At 38.7% G+C, this 19,072-nt stretch overlaps 2 long non-coding RNA genes across 2 annotated transcripts; one reads left to right on the plus strand and one right to left on the minus strand.

Moving 5' to 3' along the window:
- Nucleotides 1-3,252: 3,252 nt before the first annotated feature.
- On the minus strand, nucleotides 3,253-3,921 carry LOC119899840. The gene is made up of 2 exons (XR_005443927.1): nucleotides 3,749-3,921; nucleotides 3,253-3,643 (listed from the first exon to the last, which is right to left on the minus strand). It is a non-coding gene; the product is annotated as an uncharacterized LOC119899840 (long non-coding RNA).
- A 555-nt stretch (nucleotides 3,922-4,476) lies between these two features.
- Nucleotides 4,477-8,046, plus strand: LOC119899847. The gene is made up of 2 exons (XR_005443929.1): nucleotides 4,477-4,690; nucleotides 7,637-8,046. It is a non-coding gene; the product is annotated as an uncharacterized LOC119899847 (long non-coding RNA).
- Nucleotides 8,047-19,072: the final 11,026 nt, after the last annotated feature.

Here is a 19,072-nt window from a genome sequence, read left to right on the forward strand (position 1 = left end):
TGATTCCTCTTGTCCTTGGTAGAGGGAACAGATGAATGACGCAGAAAGTAAAACAGGTTGGAGCTGAACAATTTTACTCCTGACTTGTTAAGGCGAAGTCCATCTGCCTTAAAAAGATGTCTGCAGTCCCACAGAAAGTAAACGTTTTAGATGAAATGCACTGAATGGACAGTACATGCCGTTGAGAGCCACGTGTTCAATGCCATCAATCTTCGGATTGGCGGTATAGGGCCACTGATAAACACAAATCAGCATTCAAAGAGCTGGCTGTGTTCAACAGATTATTGAAATCCTCTTTCAACACTTCAGACTGTTGCTTCACAACATCATTGGCCCCGATGTGCAGTATGATGTTTTTCACAGTAGGATGTTCAGCCACGATATGCAGGATTCTTTCTGCCAACCTGCTCCCACAGAAATACGTGAAATGAACACGACCCCTTACCCCGGATTTACGTGGTGGTGGCACATAATGTGTTAAAATTACGTGTCGGCACCACGAAAACAAGACCCATACAAAGTCAATGAGGCTCATTTGTCGTGGTGGACACACGGATTCCCTGGTTCAACAATGTCACCAACCTGCCAAGTCAGACACCGTATCCTTCGGGAAGCAGAGTATTTTGGTGTTCTTACTGCACATGCTTCTTACATCATTTACAGCAGAGTCACCCACAATCAGAGTTTGAGGCCCAGTCGTTAGCTTTCCCTGCAGCCTTTTACTCTCAGTCCTTACCCTTCTGTGTGAGGATGGGATGTTATCCAGGTCATCAGAGGGAGATCCAGGGTCCTGCAATAGTAGTGAAAATCTGTTCTGCTGTTGCACACCCGGTTGTTGGGGAGGTTTGTTGCTAACTCTTTCACAGCTGTCCACGGCTGTGTCCTACTAAGAACAGGGGTTGAAGAGGCGCTCTGCCTGGATGATAATGCAGGCCAGCAGTCGCATCACAAATCTCAGGGCACTGGGTTCTGCCTGTTACTCGTCCTCCCATTTCCCCAGGAAATTATTTACTCTTAGGCTTTGCACCAAGAGCGTTCCAGGGAGGACTCCCACTTTCAGATTTATTACCCAGTACACAGGCCTCCTGCTTCTTGGTAGTCTTGTTGGTGCTAATTAGCCGTGTGTTAGCATGCTCTTGTCCACTGTTTTGGGTCCACAATAAAGTGGTGTCATTCCCACATAGTCCATTCACTTCCACATTCACTTCTAATCTGTGGATCTTGGTTTCCAGCACTGCAATTTTCTGTAGAAGTTTGTAGAAGTCGTCCGTGGAGAAAGGGGGCATCTTGTTGCTAATTAGCATTAGCTATAACTCCAGTCACTGCAGTACAGGCTAGTGCTATTGATAGGCCACACTCGCGTAGCACTAAGATCATAAAAGTTTTTAAAGTATGGCAAGAGCCAACTTTATCTGACAGTCCCAGTGATTTAAGTATCCAAGAGCTGCTGATTTGTAGTAGAAAATAACAGAGTTTAAGCAAAAGAACGCAAGCAGAGCCAAGAGCAAGCAGCAAAGCGTCTGCACTGTAAGAAAGCAGGAAGCAAAAAGCTCAAGCTTCAGGCTGCTCAGGATACTAGGTTTCTGGCATTTTCCCTCTACTTTCCTTATACTGTCTGCTCACAATATTCGACCCGTCTCTCTGAGGTCCCATTATGTAGTGGGCTTTGCCCAGACTGGGAGCTCTGAGCCAGGGCCTGAAAACAAAAACATTAACACTAACACTCCCCCGGTGCTCGAGCTCCCAGTCTGGGCAGAGCCTAGCTAACCGTAATGGAGCTAGAGTTAGCAGCAGTTAATGGTTACTTTAAATGTATCTGTCCATGTAAAAACTTCACAAAAATTCGTGAAAAATGTTGTGTTTTTGTGTAGTCAGTGAGGCCCCAAGCAGATTGCCAGGCCAAGAATATCTGTACCTACACTAGTCTCCAGAAACACTTTACAGTTTTACCAACCTACTTCTTGTCTCATTTGTGGTCTGACAAACAGGAAATTCATGTTCAGTGCTTCATTAAGCTGTCATATGCCGTTGAGCACACAGGTAAGATGAGGCAGTATGGGCTCACAGCACTGGGTTTATAGAGAGAACTGGTTACAGTGGTTCACGAGCCCCTATGCAGGATTCTTGGTAGCTGGCCAATCATAAGTTAGTGGACTTAAGCTTAGGGACAAAAGCTAAAAACACAGAGGATGAACTGGGGACTACATGGGCCAGGATTTTTAGAACTTGAATCATTTCAAGCTACACTAGGTTAACCGTGGTCGCCATCTTACCTTTAGCATGCTAACATTTGCTAATTAACAGTAAAGACAAAGTACGGCTGAGATTGATAGGATTGTCTTCTGGTAATAGATGAGAGCAGCAAATCAAGTGGCAACTCATGCCACTCATCAGCCATTTTGACAACGCAGCTATTTCGGACTAACAAAACCAGGCTCCTATCTGTATGAATAGGAAGAGAGCCAGAACTGCACGTTTACTCGTCACCTGGACATAAAAACGACTAGAATTAGCAGTAAAATCTGATAAAAATCGCTGAAATTGTTTTGATGTAGCAAAAGGGGTACCACCGGTTCTATTTTGATATATTTTATTGCATATTACATAACTTTTTCTGTGAGCCGAGAAGAAGAAAACTGTTTTAGTTCTGTTTTAGTCCCAATTCCTATGTTGCCTTATGCTGTTTACAAGGTTCATTATTAGAAGTTAGGTCACACGATTTATGAGAATTATTAACGTCACAATACCCTCTGCTCCCAGGTCTTTCAAGTGGTAAGACTGTTTAATAATTAAAAAATAGATGGAACAGAAATAAAGAAATGGATACAGTCTATGTCTTTGGAAGTCGCTATTGACTAGCCTAGATAATGTAGCTCTGAGGGAAATCAGTCAGCAGGGCTGCGTCAGGACACAGAGAGGCTAAAATCAGTTCTGAAAAGAACACAGTCAGTGAAGTGCAAAAAGAATCTGGATGTCTTTCTTGTAGTTATGAAAGAAGCAGCCACTGTGACTAATAATCAGTGGACAATGGGAGGCCTCACCTTTCTCACAAAGAAGATTTTAGGGGTTGCAGTCAAGTATGGATTATTTTAGCACTCTCATTGGTGATACACATTAAGAGTTACTATTTAATTTTACATCCTGATTCTGTTGGTTTGATAATCCCGCGGTGAGCATCACTACAGTTGCATCTCAGTGAGCATCCTGTCATGATTTAATGTGACTTTTAGTCTTCTACAGGTATTGATTACCACAAAGTTTATATCATATGCATAGCTAATTAAGGATTTCCTGGTGACATCACCTAGTAGGCATATGTAATGATTTCCGTTGTGCTACAGACACTTCCCAATGATGAGTCATGCAGGGTAACTGAGGATGATCTGACCATTAGATAAATCTTGAACTAGATAACGGCTGTGCCAACCCTTCAGTTTGTACATGAGGATATCATCAACTGTGCCAAAACCAAGTAACAAAAGCAAAGAAATATTTATTCTTATGTCTTACTTTTACACAACCAGTACAAAGTACAATATTTGGGGGTGAGCAAGAGTCTCTGGTTTATTTGGGATTGTGCCGTGAAGACAGGGCTCTCTCCAGGCTGGCAGGCAGTGTCTCCAAACTTGGCTGAGGTCTCTCACTGTAGACAGGCAAAGGGAAACAGGCGTTAGGTAAGTAAAAAAAAAAAGGTAAGCAAGAATCACTAGGGCAGTAACAAAACATAGAGAACCAGAACACATGTTACCAGCAGGGAGTGACTGTAGAGCAGGGTTTTAACAGAGTGGGTTGATTGCTGATGAGCCTCAGGTGAGTGGAGCTGCAGGCGGCGAGCTGGAGAGAGGGAGCCAGGATGACACGCCCACAAGACTGACAGACAAAAAAAGAAGACCAAGACAGCAGGGAGGGGAAAACACAAGACATGTATAAGTAAGAAAATAATAATAATAATAATAATGATAATCTTTATTTGTAGAGCACTTTTCAAAAACAAGTACAAAGTGCTTCAACAAGTGCGAAGACAACAATACAAGCAAGAAAACATTGAAAAGACCAAAATACATGTTTAAGATAAATATAAAATAAGTAAAATAGAATAAAATAAAAATAAAATAAAGTCAAATAAGATCGGGAAAGGCTTTCCTATAAAAGTATGTTTTAAGAAGGGATTAAAAGAGTTGAAGAGATGGGAAGGACTTGATTAGGCTGGACAGTACAGCTCTGTTCAGCATGTGAAGATCAATAATGATGAAGGAGCCTGAGATGACAAACAGATAAAGAGCTATTTTTCAGAATGGACTGTACTAGCAGATCCAATACTTTCAGATTTCATATCATTTTAAATGATAGAAATATCATTTTGAAGCAGAGCCTTTTATGAATTGTAATGTAGGCTGCTGAAGGAGAGAAACATACAAACAACACAGTCTTTCATATCACAAAGAATTCTGTGTACTTCTTCTAAATAACCTTTTGATAAACTCTTTTTATATGTCAAAGAATTCATAATATCTTGATAGTATATCGTGTCTCTTTCTTATCTGATGACAGGAGCGATGTTTTCAAGTATAAGCTCCTCACGGTCCCGAGGTAGCCTTGATTAGGAGTTTCCATCAATGCTGGCCTTTCCAGGGAAGGATGTGTGGAGAGCTTTTAGGGAAATGGTCTGCACAGAGGATCCATTGGTCTGGTGAGGCATCAAAGCTACTGAGCGAGAATTTACTAGGAAGTTGAAGCTGTTAAAATATGATAAAAGCATGCAGAAATGCAGAAAATTGTGTCCAAATCCTTTTTTAAGCTTTATTGTATCACACCCAACAGAATATGTGAACAAAATATAGTCATATCCAGTCATATTTAACCCTCCAGATTAGTCCCACTTTTAAATCCCCCCTTTTCTGTAGCACATCAACCTTTTTTTATTTGTCCTGCCACATCCAGGCTGTGATTGGTCAGTTCAGTGCTAAATAGCCAGCTAGCTAAACTCAAACCTTGCTCATTGTATCCGTATTGTTTTCTGACTTACCAGCTGCAAAACCTTGATTAAGGGAACTGGTGTTGAAACAGGGGTGAAGCAAGACAAAATTTCGAGGAATGGGGGGGGGGTAAAGCCTACTGACTAATTTTCAATTTTCCTGCCACCTAAAATGAGGCAAAAATCATAGTTACATAACATAGGTAGGACGTTGGCTTAAACAGCATGAAACCTATTTTTGTTTTACTGTGCTGGAGTAGAGTTTACAGAGTGAATATTTTGTTGACAAATCTGCTACATTTGAATCCATCCAATAATTATTTTAACTGCTCTAACTCAAGGATGACCAACAGTGCCAAATAAATGTGTTCCTCAAAACTCTGAACTGAATATTAGATGATGAACATTTACTCAGCAAACACATGGACAGCTGGTGGTTTGTAATTAATATTGCTGATATTAATCATTTTAATTTCATATGTGCTATAAAAGTCCAAGAAGCCTGCGTATTATAATTACACCTGTATACTTCTGTTCAGAAGGGCTGCATTAAATATAGATGTCATTGTGCAAATTTTTTTTTTTCAGACACCATTATTAATATACCCTTTCGATTACATTCATTAAAGTAGTCTATTACTTTTAGAACATTGTAACTTCGTTTTGGAAGAAATGTTCTCATACTTTATGACTGTATAATACTAATTGCCATCAAACTCTATTATGCTCAATCACAGCATTTAGCTGTCTGAACCTTTAATACTGTTAAACTGAATTAAGTGCCTTCTGAATCACCAGTGACGTTAGAAGCTTCGGAAGTCATGCAATATTCTTCTGCGGATTCACACACATGAAACAACACCTGCCTGCCGTTCACCAGCTGCTGCTGTTGCTGCTGCTCCACCTTCTGTAGAGGGTGGCTGAGGTTTACTCCTCATGACAAACTTTATTTCCATAGTCCATACATTCGTTAGCTAGCTAGGTAGCAAGCTCGCTCACTGAGTTGACAAGAGTGAATGAAACAGACACACAATAACAACCCTCTATGTCAATATTAGGACAGACCTATAGATGGTGAAGACAAGACAAAGAATCTTTAACCACGTTAATGGTTATGTAAGGCTGAAATGGTCATTGTAATTAAAACTAAACAGTTGAGGTTAGCAGTCGTGGGGAGGTAAATGAAATAATTTGCCAGAGGATGGTGTCAGAATAAAAGTATTTGGCTGAAGGGTTTGTCATGTTGTGAGCAAAATGTCATGGCAATACATCGAGTAGTTGTTTAGAATTTTCAGTTTGGACCAAGGTGGTGCAACGAATGACATTTTGGAGCAACAAACACCATCCATGTCTGTGCAATGTCACATTTTATGAAAAATATGATTGCTGGCTCCACGATCCAGTCGTGCTATATGGCATAATAGCGTGTCAGTCCCTTTTAGCTTCTTAGCATTGCTAGTAAGATCTCCCACTACGTAAAAATGGGGATTTGATCCTCTTCATGTCTTCTTGCATGCTAATTATATTCAGTGGGCCAGGTTGTTACTTTGCAGTGGAAAACATCATACACTTTGCCCAACACAGGAGGGAATAGATAAATAGTAAATGTGGAAATTCTCCCACCTGAATTCTTGCCTTCATTCATTATGTAGTCAGATCCTGAGGCTTCATAATGCTTCAGCTTTCCTCCATAATACAGAGTCTCCGATATTATCTGTTCGCTCAGACTGTGTGCTCAGAGTTTAAAGGAGTTCACCATTTTATTATTTATGTCTGTCATGTATTGAAAAGAGATACCTCATAATCTGGACTGAGTTTGCCGTGATCAAATGACAACAAGGGACACACCATGTGAAGCCCTGTATTATAGAGGGTCTTTATGTGATTTTCTTTTACCTCTAAACTTCATGAAAATCATTTATATTGTGTAAACATCACTGGAGGTTCATACCAGAGTGAAGACATATAACAGATTAAACTCAAGTGAATCACTTCCAAATTTGTTTTCTGATTCACCATCTAGTTAAAATCTGTGTTTAAAGATTTTTCTTTTGTTATTTCACCCATTAACTTTTATTTTAGATACAATTAAAGTCAGAGACAGTCAGAGAGTCTCTTTAGCCAAATAAATAATTTCATTCAATTAATCAGTAAATTAATAAATTTGCATAGAAATGCATTCTGAGTATGATTCTCTGAGCAGGACACAAATAAATACAGAATGCAGGTTGTTCTTCATGTGCCGGTAACAGCTCCAGAGAGAAAACTTGTTGTTCTAGCAGTGATAACTGAGTGTCTTCATTAGTGTCGGCACAGCGCACATGTGCAGACACAAACTCCATCAAAAGTCTCATCCAGCTGCGATCAGCTGCCACCAGCATCACAAGTGAAGAAAATGGATGACTTTGGATGAACCCTGTGTTTTCTGTTTCCCCTCCCTCTGTGTGTGTGTGTGTGGCTTACCTCTTCAAGCACCTGGCTCATCTACACACCTGTCTAGTTCAAGTACCCCAGCTCTTCAGCCATTAGTTGTCAGATGTTCAGTCTAACACAATGGTAGTGGGACTCTCGGCCGAAATTACTTTGAAGATTTCTCTAGTGAGCTTTTGTGGTTCTTCTATGCCTTTCTATGGCTAACTTCTTTTTTCTCTGGTGCCTCAGGATTCCAGCCCAACCATCTTCCCTAATGCCGCCTCTGCTCAATCTACAGCCATTATCCACACACATCAGCTTCCCGCTCTTTTCAGTTCTGGGTCTGCCTAAAACAAACGCGCACCCCTTCCAATCTACCATATTGGATCTGCACATTTCTGCTTCTCACCACCAAAGCTGTAAAAATGTAGCAGATATCAGGGGTATGTTTTTGATAATTTAGACATTAATTACCATTTTTCTATTAAAAATATGTTGTTTGTACCCTGAAATTCAACAGGCTGCTAGCTTTTGTATTTTCATTGAAGCACTGTTGTTATGTATACTTTACGGAAGGTGGCTGAGTCACCTAACGAAACACTGAGTGTGGTAATGTATTTGTGTTGCAACATCAATAAAGTTTGGTTCACTTCTTCCAACTCATTATACATCATGGACACAGGTGGTGAATTCTCCACTGAAAAAACAAAATGGTCTTTGATGTTTTCCAAAGCTTGATTAGTTGTTCATTGAGCTGCTGATTGCCTCTCTCACTGATATTATTTGTTGTCTTGGAAACAACTGTTTACTTATAGCCAAACTTTTTCATTCTTAGGCTACCCTACCTTAGAGCAGTAGTTCTCAGTATGAGGTTATAGATTGTAAGATACATTGTAAAGGGGGTGTTGAGATGATTAAGAACACACAAAATAAAAAAAATATATATATAATCTGCTGATGAAACTGCTTAATTTTTGTAATTTTTTTTATTGTGAAATACTGCATCGTTTTATCTCTTAAGACCTCTAAAACCACTCTAATAAAACAACCCAAAAAGGCAACACCATTCTTTGCTTTAACAAAATGGTTAGAAATTCAAACTCTCAAACTCCCAGGCCTCTGGTATGGGACCTGAGCTTGAGGATGACACATACCACCTCACGGGGGGTGAGAGGGGGATTTTATATACTGTATATAAAAAGTAGCTTATCCAAATACTGTAGTGCAAGGCCTCTCCTATACTGTGCGAAGGTTGGGTTTTGCAGTTCTATGTCATCAATGTAAAAAAAAATAAAATTAGAGCTCTTTTAGATATTTAGAGACTTTCTCCAAACATTTTGACACAAAGTTCAGTGCTTGAATCTGCAGTCATGTATCACAAGATACATGTCGTTGATTGTCCAGACATGTTTATGATATTTATTTGAAGACATTTAGGGATGTGCTTAATTAGAAGGAAATCCTTTGTTTCAAGATGTCTTTAATTCTGTGGCAGATGTTTTTTTTTATTTTGCAAATTACTGGAGCATGTACTAATTGATCTCTTGTGTTAATCAAAACTTTAGTGCCGTAGTTGTTTATTAAACATTCAATATTACAAATGGTTGGTTTATACCTAGTGGGTAATTAACAATTTACCAGCCAGTAGTGCATGAATACAAACAGAACACATAGACACTGGGGAAGATGATCAGTATGCCAGTTGTATGCACACAGCAGAGGTGTAGGAGATAACCAAGTCAGCTCCTGTCAAGAGGAAGAGGAAGGTTCATGAGCCTGATGCCCTCTGCATCAGATGTCTCTCTCCCATGTAACTGTTTTGCATTCTGAGCAGTGCAGCCATCCAGCAATTTGGAGACTCAGCAGAGCACAATCATTGAGAATAAAATCACTTTATTTACTTAAGAGGCTATGAACACACAGTAGTTGATGATTTAGAGTAACACTGACTAAACATTCCTTGATATTTTCACTAAACGAGTAGCATACTGTGAGGTGGAGAGGATTTCCCTGCTTTAGCATTTAGCTTCCTCTGCGCAAACTGCCTGTTGGTGTTTTATTAGCATGCTCTTTCAGTCTCATTCTCACTTGGGTTTATAGGCCTCCAAATCCCAATGAGCAAACATCTTTAAGAATAAAACATAAAATTCAGTTGCCTTTGATTTACCATTTCTAAATATTGATAAGGTATCTTTACATAACCTTGGGCATATGCATCTATCTAACTCTAATCTTTTTCTTTCACGCCCCTCTATGGAAGTCGGAAAAAGTTCAAGCTCCCCAACTTCAGTAACAGTGGATTTCACTTTTATCATCATTAACAACACTGGCGATAAAAATAAAATAAAGAATTCTGGTTAGTAAAATAGCCTTGCTTTCACATTCATACAACTTTTGGTCTGCTCAACATTCATGCCCAACAGGTTCTCATCTGGAAATGACAGAATAGGTTGATAGTTGATGACTCCCAAAACGATATGAGCGTTTTCTGTTCCCCATTGCAACACAGAATGTTAACTGCAACAGCCTTGGCCAATGTGCGCAGCTGTAGGGTTAACCTGTCAACATGCATACAATTACGATTTAGGCCTACACCCCTGTGATGGTTAGGGTAAGGGGCTTCGGGGGGCAGAGTGGTATAGAGCAGAGTGGGGCAGAGTGGTATACTTTTTTGAAGTTGCGCTCAAACTAGCTCTTGCTTTCACTTCTTCAACTGCCTTCTCTTGCATTTCCTTTCTGTATTGTTTTTCCTTTCCTGCCATCTTTCTCACTTGCTTCCCTTTGTCTTGCTTGATTTACTTTCCTTTATAATGAACATGTTAAATAATGTTAACTTATATCTTAATCATGTAACTTTAATTTTTACAAGTTAATTACAATTACAGTGTTTATCAGCTTCCTGTAACATTAACCTAGTACATAAATATTTTAGTTATAGCTGTGCCATATCCAGTCAGTTTTGGTCACCGCCCCAATACAATTTAGCACAAACTGCAGGACACCAGTGCTCTGTGAAATATTTAGAAATTATTTAATGCCAATATTAAAAAGTTTCTTACACAAAAACATAAACAGTGAACATAAACATAGAATGTGGCATGAAAAGAAAATACTAACCTTCAAACCTCTAATATGTACTTAGTAGGCCTACTTAAAGTTACTGTCCACCACTGGAAGTAACAAAATCAAAACCCATTTATGTCTCTCCTGCTACCCTAGTTTAGATGGCTTTGATAATAGGGCTCCTTTAAAGCTTTGCTAATATGTTTTTGTCACATTCTGCCTGTCTGTCATGTTTTAGTTTAGCACTCTGAGTTTTGGTCAGTTGATTATCTGTTATTTTTGGTCTGTTGTGTTATGGGGTCCTGTCTTGTCTGTTGTCCTGTGCCCAGTCTGTGTTTATGGTGAGCTCTGCTGTTTTGTTGTCCGCCTGGTTCTGTGTTAATCTGTTTTTGTTCTGTTATCCTATTCTGTTGTCTGTGTTGTCCTGTTATCTTGTCTCCCTTATTCACTCTGTGTTCTTGAATTTAAGATTTGGGTTTTGCATGTAGTTCCGTTCGTTTGAATTTAGTTCACTGTGAAGTTTACTTATTGATCAGTTTGATATCTGTTATTTAGTCTGGGTTATTATTCAACTAGTTATTATCAGCTAGTGTTTAGTTGTGTTCTGGTATTTTCCTTATTTCCGTTCTGTTCCTTGTTGAGTGTTTTCCTGCTTTCTGGTTAGTTCTGCTTCTGTCCCCTACCCTGGTCTGTGTAACAGTTGGTCCATGTTTTCTGTTGGAGCTTTGTTCCTTGTCTTGTGTTCTCTGTTTAGCCATGTTTATTTCATTGTTCATTCGCAGGTTCTGTTTAGCTCACCTTGTACCTGTCTTTCATGTATCTTAGGTTTAGTTCTGTGTCTTATTTTATGTCTGTGTTTAGTGTCCAGTAACCTAGGTTATGTCTGTTCCCTCAGTTATCACTCTGCCTGCAATTGCGACTACCCAGCGATCATGACAGTTTTGTATGAACATTTTGCATCTTAGCAAATACATTTCTTATAGAGTTGGTAAATGTAATTGGGTAAGCATTAAAGCGTTTAAAATGTACTTGCTTTTGCAAATTCTAAGTCTATTAACATAATAAAAGAGACACGATTAAAGAAAAACTTCTGACTCAAAGTTCTACTTGAGATAAACAGTAATGAAGCATCAGCAGAGACAGTGGCTATTAGCCTTATCCACCATTTGCAGCTTGAGTGGCTGCCCATGAATCTCATGAGTCTCTTTAAACTGCCTGATAAAAGAAAAACCCACTGATATTTCCATTTGCTTTTATTTAGCAGAAGGTTAGACAGTTGTGGAGTCTTGTGTGCTGCAAAGTAGAAAACAACGAGCCATTATGAATTCAGTCACTGATCTACATTCATGTGCAACACGTATCTTTATTAAGCTTCATTTATCCCATCAGTGTGGCTGAGTATGTGCAGCTTCTTCACAAACAACCTGTTCTGACATTTACCACTGAGAGATGTCCAGAACAACTAGTCTCAAACTGACCGGAGTCTGACCACTAGTCAGTTCCCTGCGTGAGGTTTCTACAGTCAAAGTCAAATGTTCTATTGTTTTATATCTACAACTATGAAGACCAGAGACCAAGACCAACGCAACAGTATCTGAAACACAAATGACATCAACCTAATTATCAAGCTGCAATCATTAATGTTATACAATCCCTCATTCATTTACATTAAAGCTGAAGAGACATGCGACTGTCTTACTGAGCTGAAAAAAATTGGAATGAGTGGTATGGTGTATTGCAAAAGGCAACCTTGTTAACACCTCTCTGACAGGTATGTGAGCTAATTAGAGATCAGCGAAAGGAAGTAGATGGAGCCAATTACAGTTGTAGAGTTACTGTATATAATAGGTTGCCATGTCCTCTGATGTTTTCAAAGTTGTGTTCTATTTCTATTTGATTTTAGATTTCTTTAGAATTGCATGGACCTGTTTTTATTACATATGAATGTTCTACATGAATTAAACTATGAATATGATTCATCATTTTCTATTTTCCTTTGTGCCTTTCTAGAATACTTTTCAAAAACAAGTTACAAAGTGCTTTAACAAGTGTAAAGAATAATACAAAAAAACAAGATAAGAGCATTTAACACACGCACTTGATTTATAATTGACATTCTTACTGACATGCTTTCTGCAGAACCTCCTTACATACATTTTCTCGCCTTTGCATCCCCTTCAAGTAGCTTTCAGCTTCCAAGTAGCAGTGATCTTATTTCACACTGCCTGACATCATCACATGTTGAATACAACATGAGTGTGTCACAGCATTTCATCAGAGTTCCCTGAACTGGGTGAAATGTTTAAACTGTTTTCAGTGGCTGCATCATTCTATCAAATGGAAATATCCATGTGCATCATTGCATATACATTTCCCCCAAAATCTGCCTATACCAATATACATATTTTAATATATTGGCATCTCCATTAGATTTTAAATTAATAATTCATTAATTAATAAAGTTACTTTGGGTGGAACAATGTTTTGGTGCACTCAATGTGTTTGTGCTGACTGGACCACTACTGTGATGCTGCTTGTTAAAGTGGTAATTAGTCTCTGTGCAGTTAAATATCATATTGATTATACTGACTGTGTAGAAGTTACACTTGAGGCCAGTTGTGTCCACTTATTTCTGCATGTTTTGACTGCTGAAGAATATGCTGTTATTGCAAGTAGTGACTTGGTAGGTTAATGCTATGGTATTTTCTTACAATTTCAGTCACATTGTTGCAGCACTTTTTAACTTTAGTTTTAACTTTTAGTTTTAGGTTGGACCATTATTTCAAAAGTGAGAGTTTTGGGACAGAAAGTGAGCTTTGAAAACTAGGCATATTGGCTCTCGGTGAAGTAATCACTGACTCAGAGGTAGTTATCTACATTCACATTAACCTCCTGCAGATATATTTTGGCTATTATGAGTCCATGTACCAGGCCTAATTTCAATGATATGGTTGAGACAGCTTGAACTAACCCTTGACCTCTTGCTCAAAACAAAACTTATCCAAGTTCTCTGCACAAAAGGTGTTAGTGTTTGTTTGCATGACTGACTGATGACAGACTAACTTTCATATTTTTACTTCTAACAAATACAATCCCAAACTATGTAATCACAATAAATGCTCTTTCATGATATAACTTTATTGATTTATGGCAACCAGCAGAATAAAATGCTGTAGAGCAGAGGTCACTAATTTTCTAGCATTTACTGTACTGGTATAACGGCACATCAATTGCATGTGTTCCAATCGTCTCATGTGATGCTGCTCAGCCAATCAAATCTGTGCATTCCGATAAACATTGCGAGTCGAGTCCGAGAGTGAGATACATGGATACATGCAGGGAGAGAGGAGACAAAAGAGAAAAGAGATTTCATATGGCTTTCAACAAAGAATCTACAGATTCTTAAATGTTCATTCTTCCCATTATTCTTGCCAGAATATCTCATATATCTCCAATCCTAGCTGGCGGAACAAGCCAGGGCTCACGTTTCTCACTGAACAAGAGAAAGTAGGAAAGTGGTAGCTATATACCCGTCAGTTGTTGACTAAAAACATGTTGAAACAACTATACGTTACGGTACTGAATAATAACTCAAATTAGTCGTTATGATGTTCCTTTTGCTTCTGGAAATTTTCTCTAACTGGACCTCTTTGAATTTTAATTGAATACGTCTGCTGTAAAAGATCAAAATAAGTCTGAATCAAACTGCACTGAATCATTTGCTGGTTAAAATGTTTGGCAAGATGAGTTCTGGAGCACATTAACTGCCTGATGAAGAAATAATCCAGGTCAAAGCAGTAGTCGGTTTTCACCTTTAAAGTCATTTAATTGTGTGTGAGGTACCAGTCTCTTTATGTATTACTGTTTGGTCCAAATTCTGAAAGTCAGCAGACTGAAGATTTAGGGGTATATTTACAGAATATGGCAGAAATGGGATATATTATTCATAGGTATGTTTTCATTAGTGTATGATCATCTGAAAATAAGAATAAGTTAAGTTGTGGTTTCGTTACTTGTGGAGAATTACTTGTGGAGAATCTGGGGTCAGTTGCACAAAACACCTTATGTTAAGAGGTCCGAGTTGAGGTTTCCTTGAAGTATAATCGGTTGCATAAAACACCCTCCACGTCTTCTTCTAAAGGTTTCCTTAATATGTTCACTTAATGTTTTTTCCTTATCTTGGTCTTACACTTAAAGGATAACTTTGTCTTTTTCACGCAATTTAGAAATTGGTCCAGTTCTGAGCGAGCATGCTGCACTTGCTCTTGCACTTGCACTTTGCAGAAACAAAACAGGGGTGCAATGTAATTTCTCCAAGCAATAGCACACTATAAAAGTACGCCCACTAATGTGTTTGTTTTTGCCACTGACAGGTTCAGATAGTTATTATCAGCGTTTGACAACATTATGGAAAAGATCCCTACAGGGATAGACATTTTAGAGTGAAATCTTTTAAGTTTAACTACAAACAGCCGTCACCAGACTCCCTTGACAAAAACAGTCATTTTAATGTTTAAAGTCATGACGTAACTTAACTACAACTTGACTTTTGGTTTCAAATGGGACTCAAACAGCAGTACCCTGGGTGAAAGTTGTCTGTTTGACCATCCATCCACCCCAGCTTTCTCTCTACACAGACTTTGTCGCTCTTTACACAACCTCACTTGACTTCCTCCTTTTGCAGAATTACTTTTTCTACCAGTGGTCAAATGTAAATATGTGTCTTGATAAGCTGCTTGTACAGACAACCTATACAGCTTTGCAGTGGCATTCTAATTAATTAATTAATTAATTAATGCTGTGATTAAGTTGTGGGATTGTGACATATGAGATGGTGTCAACAGTAGCTTTGTTGACTGTCAAAACAAGTGTGTTGGACTTCTACTATTAAAATGGCTCCAGGTGTGCTTGAATCTTCTCTCATAGGTGCTCTTCTCCTCCCACATTCACAGGTATATTATTTGTTGCCTCTGGTCTTATGCTCTTTGTGAGGTTGAAGCAGTGCTAATAAAGAGTGTGATTGTATATTTTAAAAGAAGGAAAAACAAGAACTCTTAGTCCGCTCAGGTTTGATTAGAGGACATCTTGCAGGCATGTGTTGTTATGGTGACTATATTACCCATTTGCTTCCCCCTCTCGGTCTCTCACGCACACACAAACAGACTCACAATAGTAATATTCAATCATGAATTAGATTAAAAAACAGGTCAGAAAAGGGATGGAATATTACAAGATTCAAGGAAATATATTAGTTCAAATGAGTAAAATCACCGCATGACAGCAACGGAAGTACTAACACTACATTGTGAAAATACTGCATTTAAAACTTTTCAAACTTATCTAAGGGCGGTTTAAATAGTTTATTTGGCTTAAGAGGTAAGAGAACACTTCATGCTTCAGTTTAAATTCATATTCAAAATCACCTTATATGGAGATAGATGTTTTTCACTGCACAGAAAGGGTCTGAACAATAAATTTAACTGTCAGGTAAATGTACTGGAGTAAAAAGTACAACATTTGCAGTTACATAAAATGGAAATACTCAAGTAAAGCACAATTACCTTGAATTTGTACTTATGTAAAGAATTTGAGTAAATATATACTTAGTTACATTCCACCACTGCCACTTGATGATTTTTTTCAACTACAAGGTCAATTGATATATTTTCTGATATTTGATATATTGTCTTCAAATGGCTAAAAATTAATGTCTTATTAATAATAATAATAGCAAATTCCACTAACCCTCCCTCACATAATTAAGAATTGAGGGCAATTATTTTCTACTCGCAATGGCAAATTTCTGCCAGAGAATTGCTATTTTAGAAGTAAGGACATGTAGTGAACAACGGTGTGGATTTGTGCATTTTATATTGAATAAATCTGGAGCTACTCTAAATTCCTTTCTCCTCCCCAGAGAAGAAGGGGGAGGGGTCAAAGTTGCTTTCTCTAAGTGCTATCCCGACCATAAAACTGGCACCTTTTTGATTCCGAAGCTGATAACGCGGGGCCTGACTGTTAAACTGACAAAGGGACACGAACCAGCTTATTTATTTATTTATTACCACATCAAAGGGATACTCCTTGTCTCACCCAAGTGTGACACAATCCAGGACAGCCGAACTTTCAATGTAAAAGGACTGCAGTCTCCAAAGACTCAAAGCATTTAATTAAGTTTAATTAAATCTTTAGTTACCTGATTACGTTTGCCTCTATTTGAGTAGTTATGTTAACTGTTGTTGCTATCTGTTGTTGATATTAGTGCTGAAAAGAAGTTACTTGTGCAGTGTTTACGATTTTCAGCAAGATCAATGCTTGTTCATAATACTTTCCTACAAAATTCCTTTAGAAATGATGACAAAGAAATGTTTTACTATACTCTTAATCGCCAGCTTGAATTTAAGGATGAATCAACAATATTCCCAGTTCCTAAGGAGAGACGATCTTTGATTTAATCCAAGCTTTCCTCATGTAACCTGAGCTCCCCCAAGTGGACGAAATAAGTATTACATGCCCTCGTCGGAAATGCCGTTAAATGTATAAATATCCTGACCAATAATGTGACAATTGTTTCCTGTTACCAAATGCCTAGAACAGTACAACCGTTCAACCATTGAGGTTCGATTGTGGAAAATATTTGATTATAATACGTGAAAATAGATTTCTTTTCTTTAGACATTAAGTTTAGAAAGGCAGTCCCTTGGGAAACCTGAGACGCCCCCTGGGGAACCACGCCCCAGACAACAAAGAGCGACACGCGACCTCGCTTCGCGCTCTTCTCTTCGCTGTTGGCTCTCTTCCACTCTGCTCGGCCCTCTGGACGCTTCGGCCAGCGAGACAGGCCTTTTGTTCGCCTGAAGCTACACACCTGAAGTGCCGAGACATCGATCTGCCTTCAGTTTGTTTTATTTTCTTTATTTCTTTTGTTTGTTAAAGTTATCAGTCCGTTAAGTTACACTGGACTAATTCAGGAACGACCAAGTTCCATTTTAAGCCTTTTTCGTCGAGCCAACTTCACCGAGGTCAGACCAAGCCAAGTGGTCTCGCCAGCTACAACGAAGGAAACCTGAAAACAGCCGAATTGCCAGACAGAGGAGGCGTTTCAATCAGACACGGTGAACCCCGGAGAATCCCTAGCAAAAAGCCACGATCGGGCAGCTAGCGTGGGACCCGTGCAACAGGCCAAAAGCAGGCTGTCGACAAGCAGTAAGACTTAACACACGTTCTGTGATCAGATGTCCATTTCAACTCCTAAATTATAGCATTAGTTTACTTTCATTAGCTCTTCTATGCCGTATGAGTCAAACGCTTCCCACAACCGAACCTCCAGGCTCATTGTTCAGCAAATGTTTATGTTCCCTGTATCTAACCATCTTTTTATCACCTTAGTTAGAGAATAAATTCACTGTAATATAATCAAGAGCTGTGTGTGTTGGCTATTTCTAGTTCCTGCCAAGAGAATTGACCCTTTAGATATGAGACTGACTGACTGATTTAAGATAATTGAGCGATTATTAACTAACTGATCACTAGTAATAATTGTATAATTATTCAAAACTACCTAGAGGTCCGGAGACTCTAGGATTATAACAACTCTGGTGGTGCCCTGAAACGAGGAATAAATTTAGATTTTATGAATCTTCATAATTGGGTATCAATTCTCACAAATTTATTAAAATGCATAACAAAAATTTTTAGGTCTGCTACAGACACTACGTGTGCATTTTTAACAATCCAATTGTTAAGTGAGTGTGTTAATTGAACTTAACAGAGAGGACCTGACTTGAAAGTAAATTCCATTATTTATTGTGGCTGGGGATGGCAGAAGTAGAGTCAACATGGTCTAATGTGATGCATGCAGCTCTGTGCACAAATCCCCCCGAGGCCTGCATGATAAGAACAGAGACAGCCAATGAGAGTCAGAGGTAAAGCAGCGTTAAAGGCCACATGCAAAAAGAAATAGTGGTAGCGCAGGAGAAAGAAGATACAGCACCTTCTCCACTTGTGAAGTAAGTGGAAAAATAATTCACTACTAAAAAGAACTACTGCATTGATCATTTCACAGAGAATCTGCTGATTCTTTGGCTGTGTGGAGCAATGAATGTGTATTTGATACATGGGAGGCAGTCAGGCGAGGCTCTCCTGGAGTAGGTAGTAGTACCGCTCAAGCTTATTGGAGTTCGGCTTAAAGTCTGGTTTAAAGATGATATCACACAGTCTGAAGAGCAGAGAGACGAAGCATTACATCACTATTACACCAGAAAGAGAATTTTAGATGTCGGTGTTTCATGTGTGTAGGAAAATCAACTCACAAAGGACACAAATAAATATTATTTGGGCATCACGACTGGTCTGCCCTAGTCCGTTGAGGTCAGGGTCAGTTAACGTTGATAATTTATATAATGATGATTTCCTATCTGGGCTTCCTACCTGGATGCGCAGTAGAAGCTGGCACATTGTTTATATCAACTCGCTTTCTAATTCCTAAGGTCTATATACAATCTTGATATCTACATCTTTTCAACAAACACCCATTGTTTTGACAAGGGAGGAATGAAGGACATGCAGCAGAGAAGATAAGAAAGTTCATCTACATCATATATGAAGTTATTGTGAAGTCGT

This window comes from Micropterus salmoides, unplaced genomic scaffold (genome assembly GCF_014851395.1).
Source record: "Micropterus salmoides isolate LMB-PRFRI ecotype aquatic unplaced genomic scaffold, ASM1485139v1 Ms_hic_scaffold_1, whole genome shotgun sequence".
Taxonomy (NCBI): domain Eukaryota; kingdom Metazoa; phylum Chordata; class Actinopteri; order Centrarchiformes; family Centrarchidae; genus Micropterus; species Micropterus salmoides.